General features: G+C 30.9%; 1 protein-coding gene across 1 annotated transcript in view; it reads left to right on the top strand.

Moving 5' to 3' along the window:
* Positions 1-19,571, top strand: part of LOC108912882 (ATP-binding cassette sub-family G member 1) — a 92,992-nt gene that overhangs the window by 1,064 nt on the left and 72,357 nt on the right. The window lies entirely within an intron of this gene.

Raw genomic sequence — 19,571 nt, 5'->3', positions numbered from 1 at the left:
ATATGGGTCCAGGGTTATCAAATGAAGTGTCTTCTGTCATCCTAGGCACTTAAATCGTCTTGTCCGGGATAGGAGGTGATACTAAAAACTTTTTTTTAATTAAATCTATGAAGGGTCCACCTTGTAATTTTTTTCGAAAAATATGTGTTCAGGATTATCAAACGATATGTCTTCTGCAATCCTAAGTCATTAAAATTGCTTGTCCGGATGCGAATGCTTCTGTACAACTTTTATTACGAGTATTTCAATTTGATAATGGACGGAGAATCTGCACACCCTGTAGTTTTTGAATAGAATTGTATTTTGGATGTTCTAGAGATGTGCCCTTTATTGTCCTAAACTGATAAAATTATCTATTTGTGTGCAGAGTCTGGTCTGCGAATTTTTATATTTTATGGATAACTTTTATGGCTAACTTCACTCAAGTCGCAGCAGATCATGATTACAATGATCGTAATTGTACATTGGGTTCTTTTAGAACTTATTATTATCTTTTGTCCAGGAAGAGCGGGGATAGCTGGTTCCCCTTGCCCCTCCAGGTGGCGCCAATGTGTGGAAGTTTCCAAAAAGTTTCACTTAGGTATATCCTTTAAAAATTAAAGAGAATATTTCGATCAAAGTTACAATTTTCTTTATCTAATGAATATTTTAGGTTTAATATTAATTTTGTATTGTGCATGGCATGCTTTAACCATTAATTCGAAATTAAGGAAAATTGTTTGTGTACTACGCTCATGTGGTGAAAACTGCACGTAATATATTTACACCCATTAAACATTCCATACACAAAGGCTAAGGTGGTAACATGTACTTAACACTTAACATTGTTTAAACCATAAAAAAACTAAAATCACGTAAGGTTTTCTAGTTAAGGCGGTTTTCCACTAAACGAACAAAACAAAAACAAAATACAAACTTGAGTCGAATAAAACAGAACTGTAACTTTTCGCAAACTTTTTGAAGACTGGCGTGTTTTGCGACAGTTGGAGTTTTGTTTTTCGGGTCCCGCTCGAAAGCGGTCACATTAAAAGGTTTCGACGTGTTTTGAAACTCAAGTCTGTTTAGTGGAAACGGTCGTGTTGTGTTTTCTATTTAAATGATCCAACCCAATATCTATGTTGGCGTTTTCTTCTTCCCAAAAACAATATTTTAATCATTAATGAATTATAGCTATTAAAAAATATATATGTGTATGGTTAAGGTGTTTACTTGGCTAGTATACAAACTAACTAACTAACCAAATAAACACTTTGACCGTACATATATACACTTTTTTTTTCCAAGGACTTCAGTATAAACCATCCATAACTAAGAATACAAAAATCTTCTCTAAACATGTTGGTTGATTATTGGAAAAATGTGTTCTGACTTCCTCGCGACAACCAGTGGAAAAGGACCGAATACAAAAACAAAACTCGAACAAAATGTAGCCCGCTTGATGGAAACAAGAGTTTTGGGCTTGTTTCAGTTTTGATTTTGCTTTTGAGGTTCTAGAAAACACAAACAGGACATAAACTCAACTGTCCGTTTAGTGGAAAACCGCCATTTATACTTTTACGAAATTATGAAAAAATGTGTACAATGTTCAGAATTTTAAAATGTGTTTTATGTTGTTCTGAAACTGGTACGTTCTTTACAGATTTTTCCCTCTGAAACCAAATATATTCCAAATTTTTCCATCGGTCAGGTTTTAACATAAAACGTAGCAAAATTATCTTATTTTGATGAAAATGTAAGGAATTGTTTAAAAAATCATAACATTCAAAAAAATTTTGTCCATAAAAATATGTGCATAAACCTAATTTAAATGTAATTTAATAGGCAACAAGGCACAACAATCTAATAGAGAATAACACAGGCCGACTCTCTAACGCAGAAACCAGAATGTACTTTTCCGAAGGATTTTGGTGCTCCGAATTAGAATCCGAGGTCCAAATTTCTCAATTGGCTCTAGTTTTCCAGATTTTCTAACCTAAAAGTACCAAAATCACGATTTCTTGACATATTTGAGGTCATGGATACATGGATAGGTATATTTTTTTGTTAAAACCATTAATGGGGTCTTAAAGTCTTACTTACTCTTTAAAATGCACTTGAAATTTAGTAGGTAGTTTCACTTATTTCTCGATTTTTGAATATACTGACAACACAGCACCACAAACCTAAATTCATCTGCACCCGGAAGTAGCGATCGTACATATTTTTGGGGTCGCTGATCAAGAATCTGAACTCCAAAATACTCTATCCGTCAAATTTTCCAATAAACTTAAAAAATATCTAAAAACTCGATATATTGGCCGATATTTTACGCATTATACCAATCTGGAAATATATTTACACGCAAAAGAGGCTCAGTCTCGAGCTCATGAACCTTAAGCTCAAAAATTCTAAACCCCTGAACCCATAAACTCCAAACCCATATCGTGAAAAAATCGAGAAATAACTCAAACTACTAAATTTCAACAAGCGATTTCTCAAGGATGAGAAATGATATGGGGATAAATCCAAGTGCGTTTTAAAGAGTAAGTATAGTACTTTAAGACCCCATTAAAGGTTTCAGCAAAAAATTTCCCTTTCTATGTAACATAACCTCAAATATGTCAAAAATCGCGATTTTGGCACTTTTAGGTGAAGATACCTCGAAAACCAGAACCAATTGAGAAATTTGGACCTTCCATTCGAATTCAGCGCACCAAAATCCTTTGCGAAAATATATTGTTGGGTTAAAATCTTGTCGGCCTGTGTAATTTAACTCTTTAAGTCCGTACTAAGTATATAATTTATGGAATTTCTATAGAAGTATACTATATTTGCCGTTAAATGAACTAATTTGATGGAAAATTGTTTTAGCTTTCATAAATTTTAATTTTTGTATTAAATATTGGCCGTTACCATATGGTAACGCTAGTACCTTCACTGAGGATAACAAAATGCAATATGAAGTGTTGAATATCTGTTCATTGAGGAAATATAAAAAAATACTTGTATTATTAGGTGAAAAACTGGCATTATTATATAGTAACGCTGACGTCGACAGGTCCGCAAACAGGCACAAAAAAGATTTACGTCAAATGTTTATAAATATAATTATTCCTTCATTTGTTATGTACATTCTAGCAAAAGTAATAGAGAGAAATAGTTAGTCAAATAATATTTATTTAGAAAAGTTGTGGTATTTTAAATCAAAATTAAATCCCCTTGAACGGACACCCTGGGAATCATTTGTTTCTGTGGTGAACGGTGAAGGTAATCATAAAGCAAACTACCCGCAATTGATAGCAGAACTAAGAAACTATAAAAATTTAAGGTGTCGCATGTCATTGAAAATCCATTTTCTTCAGTCACACTTGGATTTCATTCCTGAAAACCTTGGTGCTATAGGTGATGAACATGGGAAGCGGTTTCATAAGGAAATCAGCACTATGGAGTAGATATATAAAGTAAGATCGGATGCAGGAATAGGGGTGACTATTACTGGTTTATTGTAGTGGGCAACCAAACTCCTCATAAGAGGAAAAAATAGTGAATCTGCACTTTTCTTCTTGGACAAGATTGCATTGAAATTATACACTGTCTTGGCTTCTTTTCTTTTTTATACTGGCTCTTTTTGGGGGTTTAATTTTGGCCAGCAAAGTTCAGATGTAGGTATATAAAAAAATATTTTTATAAAAATTAAATGACATATAGCAGTAACACAGAAATGTGATGTGACACGTAGTTTTTAATGCGATTTTCGTGTTCAGCAGATGCGTATTGGTAAAGAGCACTATTTCGTTCGTGTTATTGAGAAAAATTTGAAATTTGTTTATGCTAAAGCTACGCAGGGCTCTGTGCTAGCTAAGTTCTATGTTATTAAAAGTTGTAAATACTCGGACGCATTCAATATTTTGATATGGATAGATATGATTGATATTTTTAGACATGCTTTAGTAAAGAATACTGAATTGTATATAATTGTATTAAATATATCGGTATTTATCATATCAATGATATAATTTTACCAGCAAGACTTAGAAGACTATCTATGTTAATGACATAGGTATCCCTGTTGATAATAAAATGCTTATTATTCAGTGTAAATATGAATTAATTATATTATAATGTGATTTCCTCATGTAAGGATACATTCAGACTCATAGGGCAAGAAAATAAAATGCACTGACGACCGATTTATTCAAGAAACTTGACTAAGATTTATATAAATCGAGTTTAATTGCTAGAATATGAAACATCTGATTGGTTATTCTTAAGGGATTTGGTCAAATTAGTTGACTAACCACCGTATGTCCTCTGATTGGTGTTTGCCCTACCCCTATCGAAAATAAAAGCTTTTCTTTCTGAATTTAAAATAACTGTGTTCAAATGGGATGACATTTATAAACAGCAGTCCAGTACAATTTTTAAGAAATTTTACGTTATTCACACAAATTCATTCTTTGCGTATGGCAATGGTATTACTAGTATTACGCAAATTCATAACTGCTCATATTTACATAAGCATACGTATTCGAGATTTGCAATTATAAATAGCTTTTAATTTTGAATACGGAAGTTTCTGACGCTCGAATGAACGAAGATATGTACCAACTTACAAATTAATTTCAACATTTAATTGAACGTGCTGAATATATAGACAGAAATAATTGGCAGTTGCCCAATGATCTCTTTCTTCTGTTACAGTGAAATAACCAAATGTACATGAATCTTCACGGTCAGATTTATCACATGATATATTTGGTTCAACAAAAACAATTCACACGTAATAGGTGCTCGCTTCTGCTAGATTATGCTTTCGCTAATGACTAGAAAGTGCTTAATAATACACATATAAAGTCTATTCTCGCAATGAAAATGCTTGCTCAGTGTTTCCTAGTTCTTACCGATTCACTAGAATTATACAAATTAACCAATTATTGAAATACTCATCAACTAAATTCGATTGAACTCTTTGATATCGGTCTATTAATATAATTGTCTTAAATAAAAAAGTGTTTGTTCGATTAAAAAAATTACGAATTACTCTCTGTGGAAATTAACCTTACTGAAATGATCGTCGCATAAATTTTGCTTTGGAAAATATTTGGCAAGTGCAGAAATGCTTTCGAATTAACAGATATGCACTATCCACACGATAGGGCATTTGCTTACATTTGGCAAATATATGTTAAGTGATCGCATCATTTGTATAGGAAATAACAATTTGGATGCGGCTAAATAATTATAATTGATTTTGAATTTTAACAACGATTTAAATGATTGTTTCTTTTTCAAGAGGCTTCATTTTAAAATGGGGTTAATTATCCCCTTGAAGCTTTGTTATATTATTTGAAAATTTCAATATACCTGTATATCTAATTTTTCATTAGTACTATTTAAAAAGTTGTTTAAGTCCCATCACACGTTTCTTAAGTAGCGCCACACGTTTCCAAGTCTTGCCACACGTTTTGTAAGTCCTGCCACAAAAGTCCTGTTATAAGTACGGGCTTTTCAACGTGCTTACTTGCCGATTTGTGTTGCATTGTCATCCACATGCACGAACTCCATTATATAAACCGGTTTGTTCAAGTATCTAGAATTAAAAAAATACAGGGTGTCATGCTTAAATATGATATAAGCCTGTAACTTCTTTATTTTTTGGCCGATTTCAAAAATTTTTATTTGAGAATGTAGGGAAAAGCTATCTGACTGTGATACTGTTGTTTTTTATTAATGCAATACACGGCCAACTAGTGCTCGTCTGAAGATGTATCGAATTTGTTGAATTTTGTTGTTAAACCTTTTTATTGATTGTTGATTGGGCTTCGTTATTTTTTTTTTTGGAAAAAAATCGCTAATACGAATTAGCTGTTTTGACGTCAAAAAGGCGTCCTAGTTGCCCGTCAGTTGCATTTATAAAAACAGCAGGATTACAGTTAGATAAAGATTATCTCTTTTTTATTTCTATTATTTGTTAGTTTTATATGCTTAATGTTATTTTCACGATAACGTATAATTATACCTATTAATAACTACTTAAAAACAAAAACTATTAATTTTTAATTAAACAAATCCGAGGCTATGGATTTACGTTTTTAAACGGATTACTATTTGGAGCGATGAAAATCAGATATTTATTAATTTGCTATAAAAAAAATCGTCAGTAGTAAACAACGTGCATAAAACCAGTCATGTTGAAAATAATTTAATATTTATTAGGGTATCTAATTACTGTTAATACTGTTAATCAAAGTTTCTTTGACACATGAAAAATTGTATGTTCAAAAATTGACTCCCAACACTCGATATAAGTTTGTTTTTCATTTATGAAACAGTAAGAATCATATTAACATACTCTTCATTAATTCTGAATATTCTCCATAGAAAAGTAGAAAGCACGGTTGAGAGAAAGTGACGAATGAAGATTATAATACGCTGCATTCTTGTTAATTTGAAAACGTACTGAATTTGTATTATCCAGACCACGTCGTCGTTCTTCGTTAAAACATTCTACAATGTATTTTATTTACACAATAAAGGGCCAGTATCTACACTTTTCATATCAGTTAAAGTTTGGTTAACTGTATGAAACATTGATAAACAAATATTGGATGTGCGTGACTAAACATGATAACATGTTGATTTCATGCATGAGGAAACCTATGCTCTGCTCTCTTATCTATTGTCTTATTCTGTCCTTTCCTTCTTTCTTCCATTTACAGTTTCCGGAGTCGGATTTGGGTTTATACGTCTTCGATCTCTTTTTCAGTGTCCAGGTTTCCTTTCATTCACAGTTTAATTGGTTCTACAATAATGACGTTGAGAAGAAGGTCTGGATAATGTCAATTGACTGTAATTTGTTCTTCGAAAACAGAAACAGTCGATGATTTAGCAAATTTGATGCACACAGTGAGGAATTTTTGAATTATTATAAACATTTCAAGGAATTACAATCTCATATCATCACTATTACTTAAAATAATGATTGTCATAAAAAGAAAATGTGTCGTTTAGAATAAAATGGATATTTTTATTATTCCTAGAAATGTATGCAAGTGTTAAAATTACTCTATATAAAATTATACATAAGAACTATACCTTTTATTAGAAAGTCTATAAATATTTGAGTTTCCTAAAAGTCTCATCAAATGAAATTATATCTGATTATGCTCTTTGATGCCAACAATATATTTTTTTATTAAGCATACTGAAGTGCTGAACTTACAGAAAGTTGTAATGTCTCCCAAAAAGTAATACTACTTTTAGATGAATTTTAGAAAACATCCTTTGCTGCTCGTAATACACATGTTTACTATGGAATATAACAAAAAGAAAAGTATAAATCAACAAAGATTTGATAACAGATTAATAAAGATATGTTTATAAATTAAAGCTATTCGATAACAATATAATTTGTAAGTAATAACACAATTTATAAAAAAATATAATACATACTCTGTACCTACGTATTTATATAATAAAATAATTTTGAAAATATTTTACTTTTTCTTCAATCTAAAAAACACATATTTTAGTGGTATTAGTACTTGTTGTAGTAGTACTGTGTTTTTATTTTCGTGAAGTCACGCCACTGTTAAGGTATTTTTTTTATCTTTATTAACAATTTAAATATTTACATTCCTCCTTTATCTTTTCTATTGTTCTTTCCTTTAAATGGTTAAAAGTCAATGTCCTACTCACCGCATTGTTTGTTACTGTGTAAGATATTGTGTGTAATTATGTATTTACTTGTGATACATAGTAGTTTTTTTAAGTCACTCCCATACTAAAATAAAAACAACTTGATTTGACTTTTACTCAGTTTCATTGAAATCAATAATGTTTCCGAAATATAAATTAATAATGTGTTGTAATGTTTTTTTCTGTAATTAAGAACATGCATTTAATTTTTGCCAATGTGGCAAAAATAAGAAGTTTAACGCAACTCCGTGATTAATTCTTTTGGCGCAAAAAGATGATTTATTGTTATTTTTTTAATATACCTAGCTAATTCAATATCTAATTTTTTTTCTCATATTCACTTGGATATAAATTTATATTGATTTTAATGATTATACAAAATAACAAATGTCTTATTTGACCATGGAAAAATGTTATTGAATTACAGTTATAAATTAATTTATTCTCGTGCGTAAACAACTATTAGCTTCCTTGGCTATTTTTAGAAAAAATATCGAGCAGTCGTTCTTCGTATTTAATTTTACACCTTTAGCTCTTAGAAATCAGTAGGTATAATTATTTTTGCTGTTAAATGGTTATCTGTCATATACTTCACTTATGGATTTCTTATTTAGTCATATTTTCTTGTTTTAAAAAAGTAATGAAAGTTATGGGAAAGATTTTGAACCAATAAAAATAAAAGGGTTAAGCCTACGTATGAAAAATTGTAGACTTGATTCTCATCCTAAATGGATGGATATTGGGAAACTAAAAAACTTAGGAAATCGATTATTAGTTGTAAAGAACATGGGATTCGACCAAAACGGATAGAAATGTTGGACAAATCATCGACGATTATTGGGCAATATGGAACTCCCTTATCTTAAAAATGGTTTACTGAAGAGACAGTGGAAAAGTCCAAATGGCAAAAAAGTACGAAAGCAGGTTGTACTTCTAAGGAATAGAATCAACGAAGTGTTAAGAGAAGTCCATGGTGGAGTAGGTGCAGGACATTTTGGCATTAACAAGATTTTGAATAAAGTTAGAGAAATGTTCGACTGATTAGGAAGCCGAGCAGATGTAGAATATTGGTGTTGTTGGTGTGTTGACTACTTCAGCAGCAAGAGAACTAAAACTAGACGCCGAGAATAGATGAAATAGTATAATGTTGGAACTTCCTTCAAGAAAATTGCCGTAATCGTCGCTGGACCGTTTCCCCAAACAGAAAATGAGTTATTATTGATTACAGTCATGTTACTGTAGTGCAGTCTCATGTAACTGGTTAGTGTACTGGTGAATTAGATTGTTACTAACGCATTTTGTTCTATTGTTATGCGTTGCCAAAATACGGCATAAAAACATCAGTTCAACATGATTTTTGGGCCACTTTGCGATTAAACTGTTGTTTTTTGAACCATAACTAATCTGGGTGAGCTATGGGAGCGTACGAAACTTTCCAGAATCGTCGTGGCTGGCGTAATCACGTAGGACCACCTGTTAAAAGGACATGCTGAACCAAATATTTAATATATGAAGCTAAAACTTCCTTCCAGATATGTATATACATTCATACCAATTTTCAGCAAAATTGAAGATGGTTGGATAGGGAGTTCTAGGCCACTTGATGCAAAATGACCTTATTTCGAAATAAAAATTCAATCACTTTATAGTCTCAACTAGAAGTTAATTTACTATATACTTTTTTATTAATGGTTTGACTACTTAGTGTGTTTTTAATGAGTTCATATTACAAATTGCTTTAAAATAGTTGGCTAGAATATAATGTTAATTAACTTTTAATTTTTGCATGAAATGAAAAATTATATGGCTTCACTACTCAACAATCTGCGCAATACTCATCTTAGTTATGTTGGTTTAGTTGGGTAATCCATGATTAGTCCGGATTAATAGTAGCCTGCGCAACTGGAACAATACAAGGTGTATACAAACTTGGAGAGAATTCTTTAATGGTAGGTAGGATGCGGTAATAATAAACATTTTCAATAATCAAAATAGTTGAAACGATGCTTCAAATAAGTAGTAATCAGAACTGTTGATAACCTCCGGAAGTTTTCATATCCATATTGTTATACAGTCTAGTCTCGTATAAGCATTTATCCTTTAGGGAACGTAAAGAACCAATATAAATAACCACACTGTATGTATGCACGACGTTTTCAGTACATAGACAATACATAGAATAAGAAGAGCAATGTTAGTATCTCATTTACTATTCTGCAGTTGACCGAAGGTACGAGTATATGAATATACATAGAAGACAACAGAACGTGTTGAGAAAATATGATATAACTATAATAATTATTAATTTATGTGTTCTCAATATGATGAATAATTACAGTAATTTAGTAACAACAAAAATTAATGAAACAATTAAACCTATTAAAAGTAAAAGAGGTAACTACCTACAACTTTATTTAAATTTACACAGAACGCAATTTGATTTATCAAAACACATAAAGCAGAGATATGGATAATATTTATGTGGTACACAGTTCTTAGAATGTTTTGAAGGTTCAGTAAATACTATTGTAATGTCAAAATACTACATAGCTAATAATACACTGGTCATGTCAAATCTCAATCAGTACCACGCATAATCTTATAGCCATGAGAATGTAACGAACTGACCTTTTCTAACAAGAGAGAGATGTAGAAAGCTCTGCTGACCCAGATAGTAATATTATTACCAGACAACAGTTAACCTCATTGGCAGGAATTCCTTGTTTTGAAATGCAATCTCGTTCAGAAGAGTCATTGGAATACAGGTTCGATAAGTTGGAGAATCAAGTTGAACTATGTTGTGCCCATTGAGTGCTAATTTGTGCCGTATGCTATAAATCTGAATATTGTACTTGCTTTGTGCTAATGTGTGCTGTGGTTAAAACATTTTGAGTAATGTACGGAGCTAAGAAAATACATTGAGATGAAATCAAATTAATGATAGCAATTTATAAGTTTAAATTAAAATTTTATTTGAATAAGACACGGTGAAGAGAAAAGGTGGAAATAATTGTTGTAAAACTTAGAAAAATATTTGAGTAAAAAAAAATTGTTGGTATTAAATAGGTTATTGTGAATTATTATCGGAGAGTCGTATTACTAGAGCAGAATAAATTTCAAAGATTTAAGTATTGAAAACATTATCATTTTAGTCAAATAGCGTACATGCCAAGGTATTATTGGAAAAATATAATCAAAATTAATTAGTAACAGCAAGTGACATATAGCAAACGAAAGCTGAAATATCATAGTTTTATTTAATAGTAGTATTATGAGTAAGAAAAATAAGTATAAAGAAATATTAATATCTAAAGTAACATTTTATATATCAATAGGATTATAATGTCAGTGAAATGTCAAAAATAAAGTAGGATTCACAAGTCATAAAATATTACATATGAAATTCAAATACAAATATAGAAGTAAGGAACATTTTGAAATATAAGTTAAAATTTTTGTAAATAAACTGGAATGTGATTGTAAAATTGTAAATTATAAAGTGAAATGAAGTGAAGTGGAAAAAGAAAACGGAATTTAAAAGAACAGGCATATATGTGAAAAGGCCCTAACAAGAAAGAAAAAATTAAGAGAGTAGGAAAAATAAAAATTTAGAAGATTATTGACTAGTTACGAGAGAATTTGTCAGAGAGGTGTTGAAAAGAAGTAAAGCAGGGAAAACCCATATAAATAGAAATAATTATAGTGAAAAATAATAAGATAATTAAAGTTAGTCTATCAGTATAAAGAAAAATGAAAGTTGGGCCAAAAAAAGGATTTAAAGGTCCATTCTCTTCAAAAAGGACTCCAATACGATATCCAGGACAGACCAGGACGAAATTCCGGATAGTCGCCAGTAAGCGGTAGTTCCAAAGATATAACAAATTCAGGAAAAACGAAAACTCCAGGACGAGATTCCAGACGCATAAAAGTAAGCAGCAGGTTTCGGCTAACCATTAACTGCAGGAAGACGAGGATATTAGGACGAGTTTTCAGACGCATAAAGTAAGCAGCAGGTTCCGGCTATCCATTAACTGCAGGAAGACGAGGATTCCAGGACGAGTTTTCAGACGCATAAAGTAAGCAGCAGGTTCCGGCTATCCATTAACTGCAAGACGAGGATTCCAGGACGAGATTTCAGACGCATAAAGTAAGTAGCAGGTTTCGGCTATCCATTAACTGCAGGAAGACGAGGATTCCAGGACGATATACAGGCCTTAGTATAAGAGAGTTCGACAATAAAAATTGATCAGACATACGTAGAGGTAACTTTGTGCTCGAAGAATTACAAAATCTTATAAGAAAAAGCTAGCTAGCAAAAGAGATTGATAAATACAATCTCAAAAGTCATAAAAACCTATAGGAATAATAATAACAAAATTTATCGTAATCTTTCCTGAAAATAAATTTGAAATAAATACAAATTCTTCATCCCTGATAGATATTAAATAAATTTAACTTCACTATACGAATAATTATAAAAAATTTTGGCCATATTAAAATTTTGATAGATATTAAGTATTAAAGTAAGCTTAGTAACACATTGAGAAATAAATTTTAAGATCAAATTTTATCGCCTTAAGTATAGGCAACCAACAGTACACAATAACAAAGCGATTTGAATACCACTATATAAATGTCTCAAGGTGTCACAAAAATGCTGTAAGATAATTCCAAGTATTCCTGAAATTGTGCCTGACATTTCACAATTGTAATTGATTGTTATATAAAAAAATAAACATAAATAAATGAATAATATCTTATGTTTAGTGTGGTGTATTGTTNACTATAATAAAAATGTCTCAAGGTGTCACAAAAATGCTGTAAGATAATTCCAAGTATTCCTGAAATTGTGCCTGACATTTCACAATTGTAATTGATTGTTATATAAAAAAAATAAACTAATAAATAAATGAATAATATCTTATGTTTAGTGTGGTGTATTGTTTGGTTTTCTGCAGAGTTTAACTTCACTAGAACTCACTACTGAGAAGGGTCGAAAGCTAGCTAGGGTATCATTGACAACTTAAATTGCAGCATAAACATATACACAACAGGATCATTATTATATTAATTACACAAACAAATCACATACACATACATATTACTACTCATAAGAATATTGGCGCATATACATACATATTTCTACTCATAATATTATATACTGATTGTTTAAATTTTTATACACAAATTTTGTACTTATATTTGCTGCTAGTTTATACATTTTTGTTGTGTCTTGATGTTACAATTTACATAAATGAATATATGGCAATTACATATGAATTTTGACATAATTATGCCAGACGTGTTGCGGTCAAAAAAACGTTGGGCGCCAGAACCGCAATTCCTGTAAAGGGGGCTGCAAGTTGCAACGCTGGCCCCTAGTGACCCCAAATCAATTCTGTTTGTTTACTTGTCTAAACATTCTTATCGATATGTAATCGTAGAAGGAAATCTGAAGAGGACTCAAAAACTATTTCCAATCTCCCATAGTATAGTCCCCACGATATTTGTTGAAATTTAATTCCAAGAAGCCCCTGCGTTACTTTCTTGGAATTAACCGCATTCGACACCTGAGGTAAAAACACACTGGCGGAAACAGTACAGTAGATCCGATAATTTTCTTAGAATTCTATTTCAACAAATATTGTATGGACTGGATTTAGTTGCAATCTACTCTTTGGGCAGTTAAAGTTTGTAAAACGTTATTAATTCTAAACAGTTTGGAATTCGGTTTGTTTACATTTAAAGCTATTATTAGGTTTGATCGTTGGACATCAGGTAGACAAGTCAGTTGTGTGTAAACCAGTGGCGGCGCGTGAACATTGATTGAATGTATTCTGTTTAGGGTTGTTACATTTGTTGAATTGAATTCCGGGATATTAAGTGCCCGGAGTCTGTAAATGGCGGCGCAGGCGAAAAATTTTAAAATTTTCAAGGTCACGCGTTTTCCTGGCACTTCTGAATTTCAAGGAACAATGAATTTATAAAAAAAAATACAGATTTTCACAAATATGATTTTTGAAATTGATACCTTTTTGAAATATCCATTTACGAATTACCTACTGATGGTATAATAAATTGGAATAAACTAAATATATTTTTTTAAATTATTGAATATTGTTTATAAAAAAAAATCGTTTGTGAAATTTACCAACGAATCAACGAATTTTAATTTTCCTCGGCGTGTTATGATTTTTTCTTTATCTTTTTTGATATATATGTACATTATATTATATTCCGGGAGTTATACGTGCAAATCCGAAATCCGGGACCATACAGCTAATTCCCGGTACAATCACAGAAAATCCCGGTCATACCAATGTGGCTAGATGTTCTTTTAAAATGTCGTCAAGATCTACACTAAAATTTATGAGTCCACGAAACACATCAGAGTTGTCCGAATTTTCTGTCTCGTCGTGTCCGAGAAGTGCTAATTCGAAAGCTCCGCAAAATTTTATGCAATCTATGATTTTAAATAATACATGACGATTTTTCATTACCTGTTCATATGTCCGTATATTATCTAAATATGCAGAATCTAACTGACTTCTTGTTTATTTTACCTAAAGACTTAATGACTTAAATCTTTCACACTGTATATTGTCCATGCTTTATCCCCACTGAAAAGTAAGCACGGAAAACAAAACAGTGAATATTTTAAATCAAACCCGCACACCCACTCTGCTTTTGTGTATACATTATTGTTTTTTTATAACTTTTACTTCTTTTATTTTTAGTTTATCCTCATAAGGCAGAGAACCAAATAAAGTTTTTTTTTAAACGAAACGCTATTCATTTTAATAACTATAATATCCGTAGACGCCTAAACGAAAATATTCACACGTGCCGCTCGCAGAAATAAACCACCACATACCACGTACGAAATATTACTGCATTTACTGCAGACTGCAGCACAGTGGCTGTCACTATTGCAGCCGCTAAAGCCCCTATCTCCGTGTACTGGGTCACGTGCCTGATCAGCCAATAAAAAAAAAGGACGCATATAATTGTTCGCTGTCCACACATTGTGTATATGAGGTTGCATATATTAAGGAGCGTAGCTCGCGTCGCAATAAATAATAATATAAGCTCCTAGATTTATTTTAGCGCGAGTACATTTGGATTCTTTAAATATTTTGTTGATATTTAATATGATTAAATACATAAAATTGTATGTGTTCTGCAGCTCCGCAGCTCTTATGGTAAAACCGCCACTGGTGTAAACGCGTTAATATTAAGAATGCATGTCTTTAAGATAATTGTAGGATATACCTATAGACGACGGCATACAACTTTCTATTATTTTGTCCATATCGAAACCACATGGGCCATTTTTAATAAGTTTAATATTTCCTATATTTCTTTATTACTATACGTAGCGTAGCACCTGAAGTGTTGCAAGTCGTCCTAAATATCCATCGAATTGATCAAAAGCAAAGATAATTGCCTGTGCTAACACAGTGACCTTGTATAACAATCGGTAAAATGTGTAATATAACAAGAATTAATTAATTTAAATTTGGGCGAAGGAAGATAATTTTGTACAGCAAAGACTTTTAATAACGATCTACTTATTTAATGAATTACTAGTATATACACATGTAGAGTTGAGATTATGGTTGTTAATTGTATAATACTTTGGTTTCCTAATTTAACTAAAAAATATTTAAATTTCATTTTGGAATATTGAAGGTGGAGAGCATAAATTGATTTAAGTTCTTAAGAGAAAATAAAAAGGGCAAACCTTGTTAGCTGATTATTGTTTACGTATTAAATAAATAAATTTATTGCTTAGGGTCCAAAATTAATCTAAATAGTATGTATCAATCTTTTAAGACATGTATTAATTAAATACAGGGTCGCTAATATGTGTTGGAAGCCATAAAGCATATAATACAAGAAGGTCGTTTTCATAATATCAAAATCGAAACACCACTGACATTAAAGGACAACAACTGGCTCCCTCATTGTGTCTGGCCGCCCAAAAAAATTGAACTAAAGATAGCCGAGACGATAATGATGATTACTTTATAATCTACCGCAGGTAAAACAGATGCCAATTTGCGCGGGTTTTTGAAAATACATTCTATGAGTCGTATATGACTCCATACTAAAATTAGTACTAATTTCAGTAATTATATCATACAGAAACTGCAACAAAAATGTTGCAGTTTCTGTATGATACTATGTAAGATTAAAAAGTTCTTAGTTAATTACTGAAATTAGTTATAATTTTAGCATAGTGTCATACGACCCTAATACTATTTCCTTTTAATATTTAAAAATATATACGATATTACGATTTATAATGATAAAATCGTATTATACTCGTCTAAATAAACTTAAAAAAAATGAAAGAATTTATAAAACAGTATTTATTAGCAATTTTAATGTGGTTATTAATGTTGCATACAAACAAACAATTATATTCACAAACTTTATATTTTCTGTTTTCTAAACACACAAAAAATGGAAAGTTGACGGATAAAAGCAATCTTTTAACAATAAGAATGTTTAGACATCATAAATAAATAATAAATATTTTTCTTTTATGTATAAACAAACATAACACTTTTCTCTATATTTAATAGGAAAACTTGCTCAATTAGTATTTACTTACCTTTTTGCCAATACTTTCAATATTTTCCTCATACTTCTTGCAACTACATAATATAAAAAAACAAGTCATGCTAAACAAACGTGAATTTCAGGGTGGAAAGGTTAGTAAAAAATTTAAAGATACTAGATTTTACATAGTGAAAAAACTTGTAACAAACGTACCAAACTTAAAGTTACATCATTCTTCATGTGTCTGGACAAGCTCTATCCCCTCCCTGTTGCGAATCTGGCAATGCTAGAATGCTAGTTGCACAGCCATGTTGGAAACGGTCAATTATCCCCTAAAGCAAGATAACTATCGAAAAATCATAAGGCACATACGTTTTAAGTTTTTTAAAATCTATTACAACTTATTTAATGGAAGAACACCCAGTATATTTATATCGCAATTCTTTTCGGAATTCTAACCATTTTAGAGATATCGAACTTTGAAAGTAACTTTTTACTACTCTAAATTTATAAAAGAAAAGGGGCCCCAAATTATGGATACTTATTTATTTTGAAAATAACACAAGGTGGAGGATATGAATATGATTTAATTTTATTATTAGTTTTTTTACAGAAAATAAAAAAGCATAATAATTCAGGGTTGATAAATATGCATGAAACGAATAAATATATTTTTTAATGTCCTGACAATAGTTATAAGAGAATAAAAAAAAACAGAAAATAATAATAAACAACAAAGATTTTCTTCGGAATCTTATTCTATAAAGTGCTNACACACAAACAAAATGGAAAGTTGACGGATAAAAAACAATCTTTTAACAATAAGAATGTTTAGACATCATAAATAAATAATAAATATTTTTCTTTTATGTATAAACAAACATAACACTTTTCTCTATATTTAATAGGAAAACTTGCTCAATTAATATTTACTTACCTTTTTGGTAATACTTTCAATATTTTCCTCATACTTCTTGCAACTACATAATATAACCAAAAAAACAAGTCATGCTAAACAAACGTGAATTTCAGGGTGGAAAGGTTAGTAACAAATTTAAAGATACTAGATTTTACATAGTGAAAAATCTTGTAACAAACGTAACAAACTTAAAGTTACTTCCTTTTCCTCACTCCGTTCTTCATGTGTCTGGACAAGCTCTATCCCCTCCCTGTTGCGAATCTGGCAATGCTAGCATGCTAGTTGCACAACCATGTTGGAAACGGTCAATTATCCCCTAAAGCAAGATAACTATCGAAAAATCATAAGGCACATACGTTTTAGGTTTTTTAAAATCTATTACAACCTATTTAATGGAAGAACACCCTGTATTTTATTTTATATCACAATTCTTCTCGAAATTCTAAAAAAAATTCATATACTTGGCACATGAAGTACCTAAACTTAACCATTTTCGAGATATAGAACTTTGAAAGTAACTTTTTACTACTTTAAATTTATAAAAGAAAAGGGGCCCCAAATTATGGATACTTATTTATTTTGAAAATAACACAAGGTGGAGGATATGGATATGATTTAATTTTATTATTAGTTTTTTTTTTACAAAAAATAAAAAAGCATAATAATTCAGGGTTGATAAATACGCATGAAACGAATAAATATATTTTTTAATGAATGTCCTGACAATAGTTATAACAGAATAAAAAAGAAAATAATAATAAACAACAAAGATTTTCTTCGGAATATTCTTATTCTATAAAGTGCTCAAAGTGTTCACCATTTACCCTCTGACAATAATGAATTCGTTGAACAAAATTTTATAGTGAATCTAAATGGGTGTTGGGAGGAATAGTGGAAATTTCATGTCTTATCCTTTTTTGTAGACTACAATATCGACTCATGTTATGATTTAAAGCCCTCTGTTGTGTCAAATTTATTGGATTTTCCACCACATCTAGCATTACATTCAAAGAATTGTCTTCATTTGTAACGCTGCAATGTTCTTGAAACGGTTGATTTAGAAATACATTTCCGATCGGGATGCAATGAAAAATATCCACTTCTTCGACACAACTTCTTCTATCACCATATCCAATGATCATTAAAACTTCAAGACAGTCGGTTTCACTTAAACGTGCCATTTTTGCTAGAAAATTATTCACACCAAATGTATTTTAATTATTAAAATACTAAATGTATTTTTGACATGTGCTGTCAAGATAATCAATATTAAACAAAAGAACTACGCGGCGTTCTTATGGAGTTAGAAGGTAACTTGGTGGACTATAAACTTAATGGAATAAAATATTTTTAACCAACCTTGTATATAATGATACTATAATTTCTTTGGTTTTAAAGGAATAATGTGTCCTAGTCACTAGTGAGTTATGAAATCCTTGGTTACAAACACAATTTAGGTTGACACTCGCATCCTTTGTAATAATTAAAAATACATTAAATTCGTTACTACTTTTTCTGACACTGACAACTTGAAATGTTACTTTTATTTATTATTAAAACGAAATTCTATGAAAGTGTTGGATAAAATTTTGTATGGCACTCGTGTGTTACGTGATATGTCCCTTGGGAAAATTAGCCCAACATTTCCCAGCGTGACTTGTATATGCCGTAACACACTAGTACCATAAATAACTATTATCCAACACGTGTATATAATGATATTAATGATACTATAATTTCTTTGGTTTTAAAGGAATAATGTGGCCTAGTGAGTTATAAGTCATAAGTCACTAGTATGACTTATAACTCACTAGTGACTTATAGAAATCATAAAAGCACAAATGTTTGGTTTATTTTTCTAGCTGTTATTAGAAAACCTATTTGAAACAGTAATAAGTCAACAAATAACCTAAAATGCTACAAACTTACAATCTACCTACTTATTAATATTAACATTAACATTTATGGTAAAGCCGTGATTTGATGCCAAAGGTTTATTGTAATCATTTTGTGATAGTGGTAAGTTTATAGAACAGGTTGCCCCTTTGCTTGTGCTTGCTTCAAGAGTCTGCACCCCTTGTATCTTTTTAGCAATATCAATTTTGCTGTAAATTGATTCTTCTGCCACGGTAGATGACTTCCATGCACCGTGGCGTTTGAGTGTTGTAATATCCCCTCCAGCATTGGTCAAAAGAGTTGCAGATGCGCGACGCAAGCCATGCCCTGTATATAAATTAGAATCTGTCAAGCCCAAAAATCGCGCAACAACATTAGGGATTTTTGATAGCTTATTAATACCAACACATTGACGTGTGCATTTTCCCTTTTGAAAATTGCAAAAGAACCTTTTATGCTGCACATTTTGAGGCCTTAGTTTAGAATATTTTCTAATTAATTCAATTGGATT

This window comes from Anoplophora glabripennis, unplaced genomic scaffold (assembly GCF_000390285.2).
Source record: "Anoplophora glabripennis isolate ALB-LARVAE unplaced genomic scaffold, Agla_2.0 scaffold760, whole genome shotgun sequence".
Lineage (NCBI taxonomy): Eukaryota > Metazoa > Arthropoda > Insecta > Coleoptera > Cerambycidae > Anoplophora > Anoplophora glabripennis.
Note: the sequence above shows the minus strand (reverse complement) of the source record. Positions and strands in the feature narration are given on the sequence as shown.